Source organism: Xiphias gladius, chromosome 18 (genome assembly GCF_016859285.1).
Source record: "Xiphias gladius isolate SHS-SW01 ecotype Sanya breed wild chromosome 18, ASM1685928v1, whole genome shotgun sequence".
NCBI lineage: Eukaryota > Metazoa > Chordata > Actinopteri > Istiophoriformes > Xiphiidae > Xiphias > Xiphias gladius.
The window spans coordinates 11,721,796-11,733,916 of record NC_053417.1 but is presented as its reverse complement, the minus strand read 5'-3'; the positions used below and the strand labels follow the sequence as shown (position 1 = coordinate 11,733,916).

Sequence of the window (12,121 nt, the reverse complement as noted above, 5' to 3'; positions counted from 1 at the left end):
AACGATCAGTTGATTAATCAATTAGTCCATATACATATATATACATATATATATACATACATATATATGTTGATATATATATATATATATATATATATATATATATATATATCAATTAATATTAAATTATACCAACTAATATTTTAATTTAGTAGAATAAACAGAACAGAAAAAGGTGGTCATCAAAAGTACAGCTGTTTATAGATAATCTAACAATTAACCGAAATCCTTTTCATTGATTCGACCTGCTGCACTTTCCCTGCTGCACTTTCCACTGAAGTGCTGCAGCAGGGAAACTCCTGGGTGTCGAATAGCAGCTGATGGTCCTTGTTGTAGCGCTGCTAAGAAAAAACACGCTCTAAATCGTTGAGCTTTTCATCAACATAAGGTTACAGAAGGTATAGTCAGCAAGAGCAAATTCTTGGAGCACACCGTCCAGACGGCGTTACTCCTGCATCGTTTCTGAGTTGCATTTCAAACTCTCAGCGGAAGCACCTCGGCGCATGCGCAATCCTGCTCTCGTGGCAAACAAGGCGTTCTCGCGGTGATGCTCCTCAAACATCGAGACAGAGGAAAGTTATGTAAGTCAACAATGACTTTTTTTTATGTCTCTTCTACGTATCACCAATTAATCGTGTCTCTTATTAACCCAGATAAAATACACATCGTAGTATAAATGTTAATAAACTCAGTGCCATGAAATATCCTTATAATAAACCGAGTAATGTAAATAAAAATGTTGCTACATACATAATTGTGGCAGGTTAGTGATGTGGTGGCAGTAGGCCAAAGCCCGTTTACTAATAAGAGGTTTTTTTCCCACCCGAAAATTAAGGAGTATTACAAATCTCTGTTTTCACATTTTTGTTATGTTTGCCATGAATATATTACCTGGAGATATCCGGGGGCTGCATATCAGTCTTTCCTACTTACTATTTTCATACTGTCCTTAATGCTATACAAGGGATAGATAGCCTCAAACCAAGAGATTTGAAATGGAAGACCGCGATGTTTATTTTGATAAGTCTAACACCCTTTAGGTTCCATCCTAAGAAGTTGCACCGTTGGTTGCTACGTTGTTTTTTTTTTTGCCCGCCTTGAGGCGCTGCAATATCGGAGAACCAACAGGATCAAACCGGGCAGAGCCAGTCGTGCTGCCCAATCATCACAAAGTAGGGGGAAGGCGGCGAAGCAGACACATTCCTCCTGATAAACGTCCGGTAGTCAACAACAGATAGGCGTTTTCTGCTGCAAGATACCAGTCATGTTCCCAACATAAACAGAAGCCACCAACGTTTCATTGAGAAAATGACCCTTGCATTCCGTGCGAAAATGAACTGTTGCAACAACAAAATGCAATAGGCCTATACTTGACCCAGACGTGGTTCCCTACAACGCTGTGAAGGTAATAGTCTACTCTTTTTGAGATGACGCGTGAAAATGAAGAGGGAATAACTAAAAGTTGACTTCAATTGTTCAATATTTGCCCGCCAAAGTTTGGATGGAGAATCATCGCAGAATATTCAGCTAATAGCTGTTCACATTGTAACCACGAGGTGAACAGGCATGTCATTGTTGGTGGCAACGGGGTCAAGCCTGCATACCAGGGACGCATTTTGCAAGGAGGAGACATGTGCGAAGTTACTTAACGCCTTAAAACCCCAACGGTGTTTTTAAGTGGTTAGTCATAGTTTCCACGCTTTAAATAGATATGATTAAATAATGGCTAAACACAGGTAAGTGTGCACATTCAAAACGCGTTCATTAGGGTTTGTTTTTTTTCTTCAAAACTATGGAAACACATTGTCTTATGCTAGAGAGTCCTCTAGTGGTGGACTCACAGAATACAACAACTGGCCCAGAAGAAATTCCAATATTAGTTATTCATCTTCTGTTTTTGTGTTTATTTCATAGCCCTAATGTTTCAAACTTTAAAAGGAATTACACTTTTTGAAAAAAAATTGTTATCATACGATTATGAAATTGTTAATTATCATCTTAGAAATGTTCAGCATAGTCCTGTGTTGTTGTTTAGAGCAAATTTTCAGCATTGCAGTCTTACAGTCTCTTTCATCCTTAGTATGTGATTCGTGAAGAAAGAGAAACTCAGCACTGAAACTTCAGCTTTGAAAATCCTCCAATTCTAGAAAAAATATTTTATTAACCATTGCAAGCACACGCACCATCCAGACGAGAGCAGCACTGAGTTGTTTCTAAGCCTAGCACTGATACAGGGGGAGTGGAGCCATGTAACGAGGCTCAGATAAAAACACATAATTTGTTCCAAATCTGATTTAATGTGTTGGTGTCAAAAAATTGGGGAAGAAATTATATTAAAAGAATACTAATCCAAAAAAAACCCAACTACTTGGAATAATAACTATCTGATATGTTTTTTCAACAAAAAAGTTCAGTTACCTTATTAAAATTCCTAAAATTGCATTTATTTCCTATTTCTCATTGACAAATTTATAATATAAAAATGTACAAATATTCAAAAGGTTAACTGCTTGACAAAGATATCTGCTACTCTGAAAACCCCATTCATTGTGTATGTTCCCTGGAGGTTTCAGGTTTTCACATCACACTTGTGTAAGTTGCGTACTGGTCCATGAATGTTGCTTTCCAAGCTAGTTGTGATGTCACAAAATCATGCATGTTGTAAACTCTGATTTAAGGTGAGCACAGAAAAACCCTCCCCCTTCAGCAGGTGAATGTGAGAAAGCCTTTTAGTCCGAAAATCTGCACACACATCATTCTTCACAGTGAAGCTCAGACATCACGTGAAGTAAGCACACCGCATTTTTAAGTGGAGTGTTTTTCAGAAATGAAAAGCTTGTGGCCAAAACAGTGCAGCAATTTGCAGTCAAGCTGAATATCCACTTCCTTTCATTGCTCATCTTGCCAGCATCAAAACAATCTTAAGCAGTTTTTGCAAAGTAAGGCAAGTCTATTTCTCATCTTCAATGGATACATGCAAATTTCAAACTTTGTGACAGGATTATGGAGTTAGCTGTCTGATAACTCCTCAGCAAAGAGCCATGGAGTGTTAGGGGGACTTGTACACTAGCCAAGCAAAATGTACACTGAAGCCTACTGTGTCTGCACAGATTTAAACGTGGCTTGCGCCACTGCCATGTATTTCCTCTCTCTTACATGCATTTATCTACTGAGCTACTGCCAGTTAACTCACAATAGTAAACAATGTATAGCCTAACATATAGGCAAAACCTGTCCATAAGGATATACCATAAAGTACTGTGAGAGATAAAGCTGTTGTTCACAGTGACACTGCAGCGGCTCCTGTTTACAAAAAGTGCCTTCACTGGCTGTTCTCAGGATTGAGTTGTAGGCTATATGTACGTATGTTTGGTGGTTGAGAACCCCGGTGTAGAACTCTGAGGGTATACAGTATGTGATAGTGAGGAAAACAAACTGTGTGACTTTTGGGTACAAATGTCATCTCAAAATGGATGTTTAGACCCAGTATTTACATCCAAAAATACAAACAATTCAACACTATTCAACAGTAGTCTAATTTGAAACTGTAGATTGAAATACACCTCCTTGAAATTGTTATTTATTGAGTCAAAAACGCCAAACAAACCATTGCACTCAGGCTGTAAGTCGTCAGATTCAACAGGGTGCTCTCTGACTGATGCCCTGTCCAGGTGGGTGCGCTGTGCCTCCCCATCAGGCTTCTCTCCATATTTAATCAACATATTACAGGCATGCATCCTAAGTGAGGAATAGCTCAGCGATAACAGATAAGACCTACACCACCAAGCCCCCCAATTTGTTGGCGTAACAAAACAGAACAATACTAGGTGCCGCTAAATGCCACAGTTTTGCAGCAAATGTTCTGTTGCACTTTGAGCAACGTGTAAATATTAGTACTGAAAGCATGTTTCCTTGCCCACAACAATTCAGGGTTTTTGGTGTGTGGATATCACACAGACAGTGTTTTCTGCAGTCTTACCTTTTTACTTTAATAAAACAGTCAGGTACAGCCGTGTATCTATAATAACATGTCATAATAATAATGATGATTAGGGTCCATCATATCTCCAGATGTAATCATTTAACAAATGCATAAACACAACATGATTCATGGCATAGTATTAATCTTTTTAATTACAATTATTATTATCAACGTTGGGCATTTATGCCTAACATAATTGTGCTAGGCTCATGTGATGTCCTTGTAGAATTTCATGAATATTGACACTGGGAACTAGTTAAATGGATGTGATTTCATTTTTCCTATTGTGGTGCATGAATTTATCTTAAACGTGCTCCGGCTGGCGTTGGAAGTAGTTCCGGTGGTTTAGCAGCCGAGCGGAGCCCGGAGACCCGGGATCTTCGTGTTGTTGAGCGCAAACGCGAATAGCGGGTCGAGTCCGCCCGTCATGACTGTCGAGTGACCACGGCGGCGGTCAGGTTTGACGCCCGCAGAGCACCGTGGCTGCAGCTCAAGTGACAGCGTCTGGGCACCGACGAAGCTTTTGTCTTCGAGGGGAATTTTCAAGTGCAGGATAGGCGTCTGGAGCTTCTGAACCAGAGTGCACACACACAAAAAAAAAAAAAAAAAAAAAACCCAACATTGAGCCGGCTCCTATTCAGCTACGACGGTAAGTAGTCTGTGCAGAAGAATTTTTGAATGATGTCAGTCGGGAAGGTTTGTTGTAAATGCTCATTTACCGGGGAAGAAGTGGAAAGAAGTGGAAGCCAGGGGTTTTACTTGATGGCACGCTATGATAAGTTCGCCGCCTGTCACAATGTGCATGCGTACGGACACCAGCCGTTTGTCCTCATCCCAAATGTCCGTGGGATAAAGTCAACTTCTCTAAGTTTACAATAACAGTCTCGTGGTGCCGTCCAGGCAGCAGGGCTGTCGGGTAAACGGGCGCCGGAGGGAAGGGGTGTTTTGAGAGAGCAATCACCCAAATGGCGAATTGTATTCGGACGCGCAGACATGCATGGTCACAGGACCGTGCCTTTGCACAGTTGAAAACACTTTTGAAGTGATAACAGCGCTTAAAAGCCTGACCGAGCAGCAAACCAAGCTCAGGGCACTGGGCTCCTCAGTGATGTGTCCCTGTTGGCAGCAACGTAATTGTGTGGAGGAGCAAAAATATTCTTTTAAAGTGGTGAATTAACTGCGAAGTATCAAACCGGGTTATGCTCTAGTTAACCTGATTGTTGCAGGGGAAAGTAGTAAAAGGGGGGGAAAGTGAGTCAGATCACTTGAAATAATTTTTCTTCAGGGGATTCGTAAGACTTAACCAACTTTGTTTCACAGGCTAAGATATTTTAAATAGGTCTATGTACATGTGTATGAACACATGCCGAAGTGTCATTAACTACATGGCATGCATTCATATGTGGTGTTAATGAATTATTTATGTTTGTGTGTATGTATATATGTATGTATAGATTTTTCCGTGTATGTGTATGTACCGCATGGATATACTGCATTTGAAAGGACGTGTCATTTTCAGTGGCTCCCTGTGTCTAGTTTAGGACAATTTTATAAAGGACATACAGAATTAGGACTTAAAATACCCAGGCAGATTTTCACAATACACACTGATGATAACATTTTGTTGAAAGTTAATATAATTAACGGAACTGACACTAACATGCCCCTGCATATTAGATGCAGATAGCACCACAATGACGCATCTTTTTTTTTCTTAAGTAAATCGGGTGAAATGTTTAAACATTTTAACGGTTTACCCGATGCAGACAGAAGATGCTGTAACTTGCCATGACTGCCCCTTGAGTGCCTCTTTTTTTTCAACAGTGCTTGCCATTCACTTTTATTGGCTGTTTTCCGAGTTTGTTGATGGTGCAGTTATTCTCAGACACCATGGATTTCTTTTCCATTGGCTGCCTCCAATGGACCAGTGTAGTCTCTTTCCATAAAGAGATCATAACCTTACCATGAATGGTGGCTGACTTATACTGTAAAGGAGCCCTTATCTTTCATCATGCTGCAGTGTGGAGAGCCAGCCAATACTATACAATTTCATCTCTCTAAAAACACAGAGAAAGGGAGGTGTGTGTGTGTGTGTGTTTGTGTTTGTGTACGAGTGACTGAGAAAGTATTTGAGAGAGTACCCTGATCCTGATTTGGATGCGCCTCTAATTCCTATCAAGATGAGAGCTGTCTGAACAGATTTCTCTCATCATTATTTGCTCTGAGATTTACTTGCGCTTGTAAATGGTGTTGATTGAGGGTAATTTGGCTTTTTAATTGCTGAACAGCTGCCACACTCACTGCTGATTGCCATTGTAGACTTTCTCAGTAGATCACTCATAGACCCCTAAATGCCTCATTAAAATGTGATGCAGAATCGCATGAAACGTGAAGAGAAGGAATCTCATAATGTTTTACTGATTCGTGTTTTATCATTGGAAAGGTCGTTGTAATTACTGCCAATGTCAGCAAATGCAATGCTAAGAAATGAGTGGAGTAATGACTTTTTGAAAGTTGAATTAAGAGCATTTTGTGGATACACTACGTGTTTCAGTTTCTGTGCTAAAGATGAACTATATATGCCAGTATAGGAATCAGTAATGTCTGTCAAGATTTTATGTTGTCTCCCTGCATATTCATTATGACTTGTAATATATTCTCTTTTGTGTGACTTCATAGGTAATGTTGGGCAGCCAGTCTTTTCTTGTCTGTGTCTGCCAGGAAAGAGTTTTGCCACCCAATTAAGACACTGAACTTGCCACAAATTATGACAAAAATGTGTTTTGTTAAGCAGTCACATACATTCTTATAGTTGCCTTTTTAAACATTTTTTGAAAAATGTGTTTAAGTGCATACGGAATCTAAACACCATCCCAGCGGCTTTTTTGTGTGTGTGTGTGTGTGTGTGTGTGTGTGTGTGTGTGTGTGTGTAGTGTTCACACTGCACATTTTATTGAAAAACCCAGCATGATTAATGCTAGCATGTGTCATTCAGAAGTTGTGTTTTTTCCCGCTCATAAGTAAAAAATAATCTCTTTGACACGCTGTGTAGAAAATCTTTGGCAGTCTTAACTGCAGCATTGACCCCTGTAAACAGACAGACTATAGGCTCACCTTTTCCTACTGCTGCCATTTTACAGAATCTGTGTTTAACCTTGGAACTATTTGTTTACCTAACAAAAAAAGAACGTACCAGCTAAAAATACGCCTTTAGCAAACACCGACAACCGCGCTCTTCAGTTGTACGGACTGTTGCCTGGGAGCCGTCTCCTGCTCTTTATCACGAGCACTTCCGCCATAGCAGCTGTAGGTAAACTGCCTTGCTCGAAGGTAGCTTGGCAGTAGCTATTAAAAGAGGTCTCATTTGCTTCCCTTCCAATCTGCCTCTGTAATTATCAGGCCACTACAACGCTACTAGATATTCAGGTCATTTTAATGACCTCAGATCACATCAATAATCAGCTGTTCAAATCATCACTTAAGCAAAGTTATTATTGAAATGACCCGATATAGGAAGTCATTCCCAGACCCCTGCAAGTGAGTGGATGTGAAAACCTTCATCACCCAGTCTGTTCATCAGCTGTTCCTTAAATGTTGATTTACCTATATACTGTACCATAGCAAACTCCTCTATCATCAGGCAGAGAAGGTGAAAAATTGAACGCATTAGAGCAGATTTTCTCTCTTTTTAAGTACCTTTAAGTTCTCTGAGTGCTCATAGTCACTGTGATTTTTTTTTTTTTTTGTCTTGTCCCCAGGAAAGTACACATAATTTGAATTCAAATGCAGCAAATCCTTTTATCTTGTCAAAATCATCTTTGATTCTGTTAGGAAAGGATAGATATGGTTTGAAAGAGAAGGATGTGAAAGATAAGATAGGGGGTGTTCACTTTTAAAGGGCTGTCATCAATTTGATTGAACTCGCCAGTGGTGCTGCCAGCGACAAGAGTTCAGTGCAAAGCTACGTTTGTGAATCTGATGTAAAGCCCGTGTCTTACACCAGCTGAGAGTGTTGTTGCACTCTACTGGTTATGTTTTAATGAGTAACAATTGTTAGCCAATTTGCATGTAAAACAATGTAATTATAAACAAGCATCAAAAAGCTGTAATACTTCTAAAAAATGTAAATTGCTCTCCATTATGAAGCGCAACAAAACCTAAGCCATGCCTCTGAGCCAGGGCCTCTAGGTTTTCGATGCTCGCTTCCATTATTAATGCTATTCACAAGCCAAACTTTTTAGGTTGGTGCAGTTGGGCGCTTTAATCTATTTTTGCTGTAAATTAATGAATTTTTAAAGAGGACTAGTCCTTGCTGAATACTGCTGGATATGGGAATGTAGTTTGAGTTGTGGTGACGCAGTGCTATAGCCCCCTTTACTGTGCAAAGTGTGAGTTCACAAACAGCATCTCCTCTCTCTCTTGGGACCTTTCGTTGGGGGAGTTTGCCGAAATGCTGCACTCCTATGTTTTATTTATGACAAAATATGCCTTTTTAACTTTGCCGTTGTCAGAATCTGGAATTGTGATAGCTTTTTCCTTGTCGCCAGTGGTAAGTCTTCTGGGTCGCTAACTCCCTCTACCTTGGCAGATGTTTTCAGGTGTTATATTCTGTGTGGGCTTAGCGAGTTAATATTTTATTCTAGGCCTGCAGGGATTCAGTGGAACCCACTGATTTTCTTGGCTTCTTTCAATCAGATTTTCTTTGAGACCTGAGAAAAATGGTGTGAATCAGTGCATTCTGTTTCAGTTGAGATGTCACTGGATTGACTTGGTCGACATGGGCCAGCCAGGAGTTTTCAGAAAAAGTGAAAGTGTTGTTCTGTAACGGAGAAGTTATTGTGCTCTCTTTATTATTCTTTTTTTTTAATTTTTCTTTTCGGGCGATAGTTTGCCCAACCACATGCTTTAAGGGCTAAGTCCAAAAAAAGTATTTCAGTTTGATGCGGTACATTACATTGATGCCTCTCCAGGTCTTCTTTTAGAATAAGTAGATGGTATCAAACGGTAATTGCTTAACCCAGCTCCATTGAGAGATGAGCATGCAGCTACCATAAGGGCAGCTGATTTGCCTTGATATCCTATAATTGAACCTTTTCAGGGGTATGTTTTCTGGCACTGAAGCAGAAAGTAATTAAGACATTCAATGCTGCTTTTTGGACCTTTTCCTCCTTCCTTTGAATGGCCCACACTTCTAGACATGACAGCGCTCAGTGTGCCTACAGACTTTCTTTTGACACATTAGCCTTACCATTGCCAGGGCAGTCCCTCCCAGAAACCCCCTCTGCTCGGCACGCTCCGGGTGGGTATTTTGTCATTACTTCATTTTCCTCTGAAAATATTTTGATGCCTCTTTCCTTTGACTCCCCCCCCCCCTTCTCTCACCCATTCCCTGTCCCTCCATTCAAAGTTCTCTATTAAAATGCAGAACTGTAAAGCCTCTCTCTCAATCTAAAAGCCTGCTAGCAGCAGGGGACTGTTAGTTGTTAGCTGATGCACACAGCTGAGTGTGTGCATCACAGCTACAAAGTCTAATGGGTGAATACATTCAATCACACGCAGACCCGCAACTCTTTTAAAAGGACAATGTTCCCAGTCATGAAAGCTCCATCCTCCGTGCGGAGAGTGATGTATTTAAATTCTTTGAAGGAGAAAGATTTTTTGTTCATAAAGGGCCAAATCCTTGCTCATCTTTTTGCGTTAAAGCTTGTAATCTTTTCTGGAACTGCCAGCTAATATCTCACAACTTTCAAGTTACTAAAACTAACTGTTAACATTCTCTTTTTTTTCGTCAGGTTAAAGATGAAATTCTGAGATGCCACATGTTCTCCTTTATGTCAGATCTTGAACCTCTTTTGATACCCACTAATTTTATCCAAATGTCTATCTCTGAAAATTTAAGTTCCAATGCATAGTCATACTACAAGCATTCAGACACTGCTTTTCTGCATGATCAGCTGCCAGATTATCACCTCTTCACTACCTTTATTTCCTATTCAACTATGGCTCTCTGAAATGTCAGTTTTCTGATGGGTAACACAGAGTTGAATCCTGTGTGTTTTTCAGTGTATGTGCAGGAATTATGCTGGTTGGTTACTGCATGAGGCCCCAATCATTGCATTACAATTAGTTCTATCCTGCCCTGCAACAAAGCGATCCTCTTTCAGGGACAGTTTTCCGAAGCTTCATTAGATTTACTGTATTTGTGCAGTTTTATTTGTAAACATGCAGTTAATCATATATTTATGAATGAAAACAGATAAATTTTGTTATAGTTGTTACATAGAACATGAACTTTACAATCTGGTAATCAGTTATCTTGATGAGGTTCCATCTAAAGTTTTCTATTTAGAGTTTTAATTGCTGTCATAATAACATCATATCAGTTAATTATAAAAGTACAGTGTTTAAATTAAGTCAGTGGAATATTTTTTCTCCCTTAGGGGTTACATTGTATATATTGCTGTTTCAGTACACCCAGATAACCACGAACAGTTGCCTGACATTGAACAAACCACCTTTTTGGTAAAGTATGCAGCACTTATTTCGGAGAGTTTAGCACATGAGCATCTGTGCATACCGTACAGTAAGCTGTCTTCTCTGCAGTCATCATTTTTCTCCCCTGATACCACACGGGCCTCTGAGGCAGATATGAAACGCAGCAGATATCAGAAACAAAAGCCACAGTTCCGAGGTTAGCCCAGTCACTGTGGGACCAGTTGACTGAGTTGACTAGGTAATTGGCTGCGTCTACCCACCCAGCAGGGCCCCCCAGAAGCCAAGTCATGCCCCTCCTCTCTCTGCTCTCTTCTATTACTCATCATCCCAACGCCTCACCAGGCTAGTGGTGCAAAGCTACACTGTGCTGCCGTGCAGCCAGCCCACGCTCCCAAACTTCTCAAAAAAAAAAAAACCAGCCACGGCAGCACAGCAGGTCGGGGCTTGTGGCAGGCTGATTTTCAGCTCGCGCCTCCTTTTAATGAGAGGAAAATAAGTACTTGTTGTTCTGTGTCTTGTGTGTCACCACCCCAATCCCCACCTACCCGCCACCACTACAACTAGCAACTCTACTTTCCCTTTAGCTAAAATAAAAAAAAAATTAAAAAAAAGGTACACTAATTAAGATGGCTTCTTGGGATTTGGAAGAGGGGGGTTGGCTATGGCTGCTCCCACAATGGCAGGGCCTTGAGGAGGAGATGGGGGCTGGTGCTGTGAACGAGGCCTCATTGGGTATATCTCTTCTCTCGGTTCCTCTTTCCTTCCTATAGTCCCACTGACTGGCTCATTTGGCTTGGTGAGTCTGCTGCTAAACATTTGTTTTTTCTACTTGTAATTAAGCAAGGTTTTTGCAGTAGCTGAGTATATTTCCCTTCTTCCTTCTCATTGTCGTGTATTGGACTCTCCAGGGGGACTGGTTGGAAAGAGAGACAGAGGGGTTTGTGTTCCTCCTGGTAGGCAAAGCTCATTGATGTTCTCCCACCTTGATTATCTACAGTGAGCATGAATGGAAAATAGATGGGCCAATAGGCTCTTTGTTGTTCAAGGACATACGAAGGTTACTGCATGGGATGGTAGATGAAGGTTTAGATGTAGATTTCTATATCCTTGCGAGGCTGAAATCATCCAGCCATTGTTAACTATTCACTGGCCTTGACCCTCACTCTCTCTGACTCTTTCACACAATTCTTGGCTTTACCTGCGTTTTGTAGAATGTAGCACCTTTGTCTTCTGAAAGCACCAAGCACTAAACAAGAAAATTTTCTTTGTTGAATCATAGTGTGGTATCAATACAAAAAATTCACTCCAGTGATGAGTAACAGTTACATGACATCCTCAGCGTAGTGGTCACGCATCCACGAATTTTCTTTGACTGACTGAAGTACAGAGCAATCGGTGAGTAATTTCTCCCGTGTACCAAATAATTGTCTTTGTTTTGTCCTGAATCATGCTAAAACTATTTGCAAAAGCCCGCGCAAAAAAAAAATTCCTACTCTACTTACACAGGACACATTTTTAAGTTCAGCACCACTCTAAAAATAGCTACCAGGTTAAAATGTTGAGACCTCTTGAGTTTTTTTTCATTGTTTGTGTCTGTCTGAAAAGGATCTCAGATGCTGGGAGGGCTGGTGGTTGGGGTGGGCA

General features: G+C 40.5%; 1 protein-coding gene across 8 annotated transcripts in view; it reads left to right on the top strand.

The window, feature by feature from the left end:
- The first annotated feature begins 512 nt into the window (after positions 1 to 512).
- The window catches only part of LOC120804279 (forkhead box protein J3-like), a 66,084-nt gene continuing 54,475 nt past the window's right edge, over positions 513 to 12,121 (top strand). For 7 of the 8 annotated variants that reach the window (XR_005709428.1, XM_040153632.1, XM_040153631.1 and 4 more), the window contains exon 1: positions 4,329 to 4,631. The gene's annotated coding sequence lies outside the window, so the exon portion shown is untranslated. Of the gene's footprint in view, positions 582 to 4,328; positions 4,632 to 12,121 lie in introns of those variants that run through there. The other variant, XM_040153629.1, reaches the window with a different exon arrangement.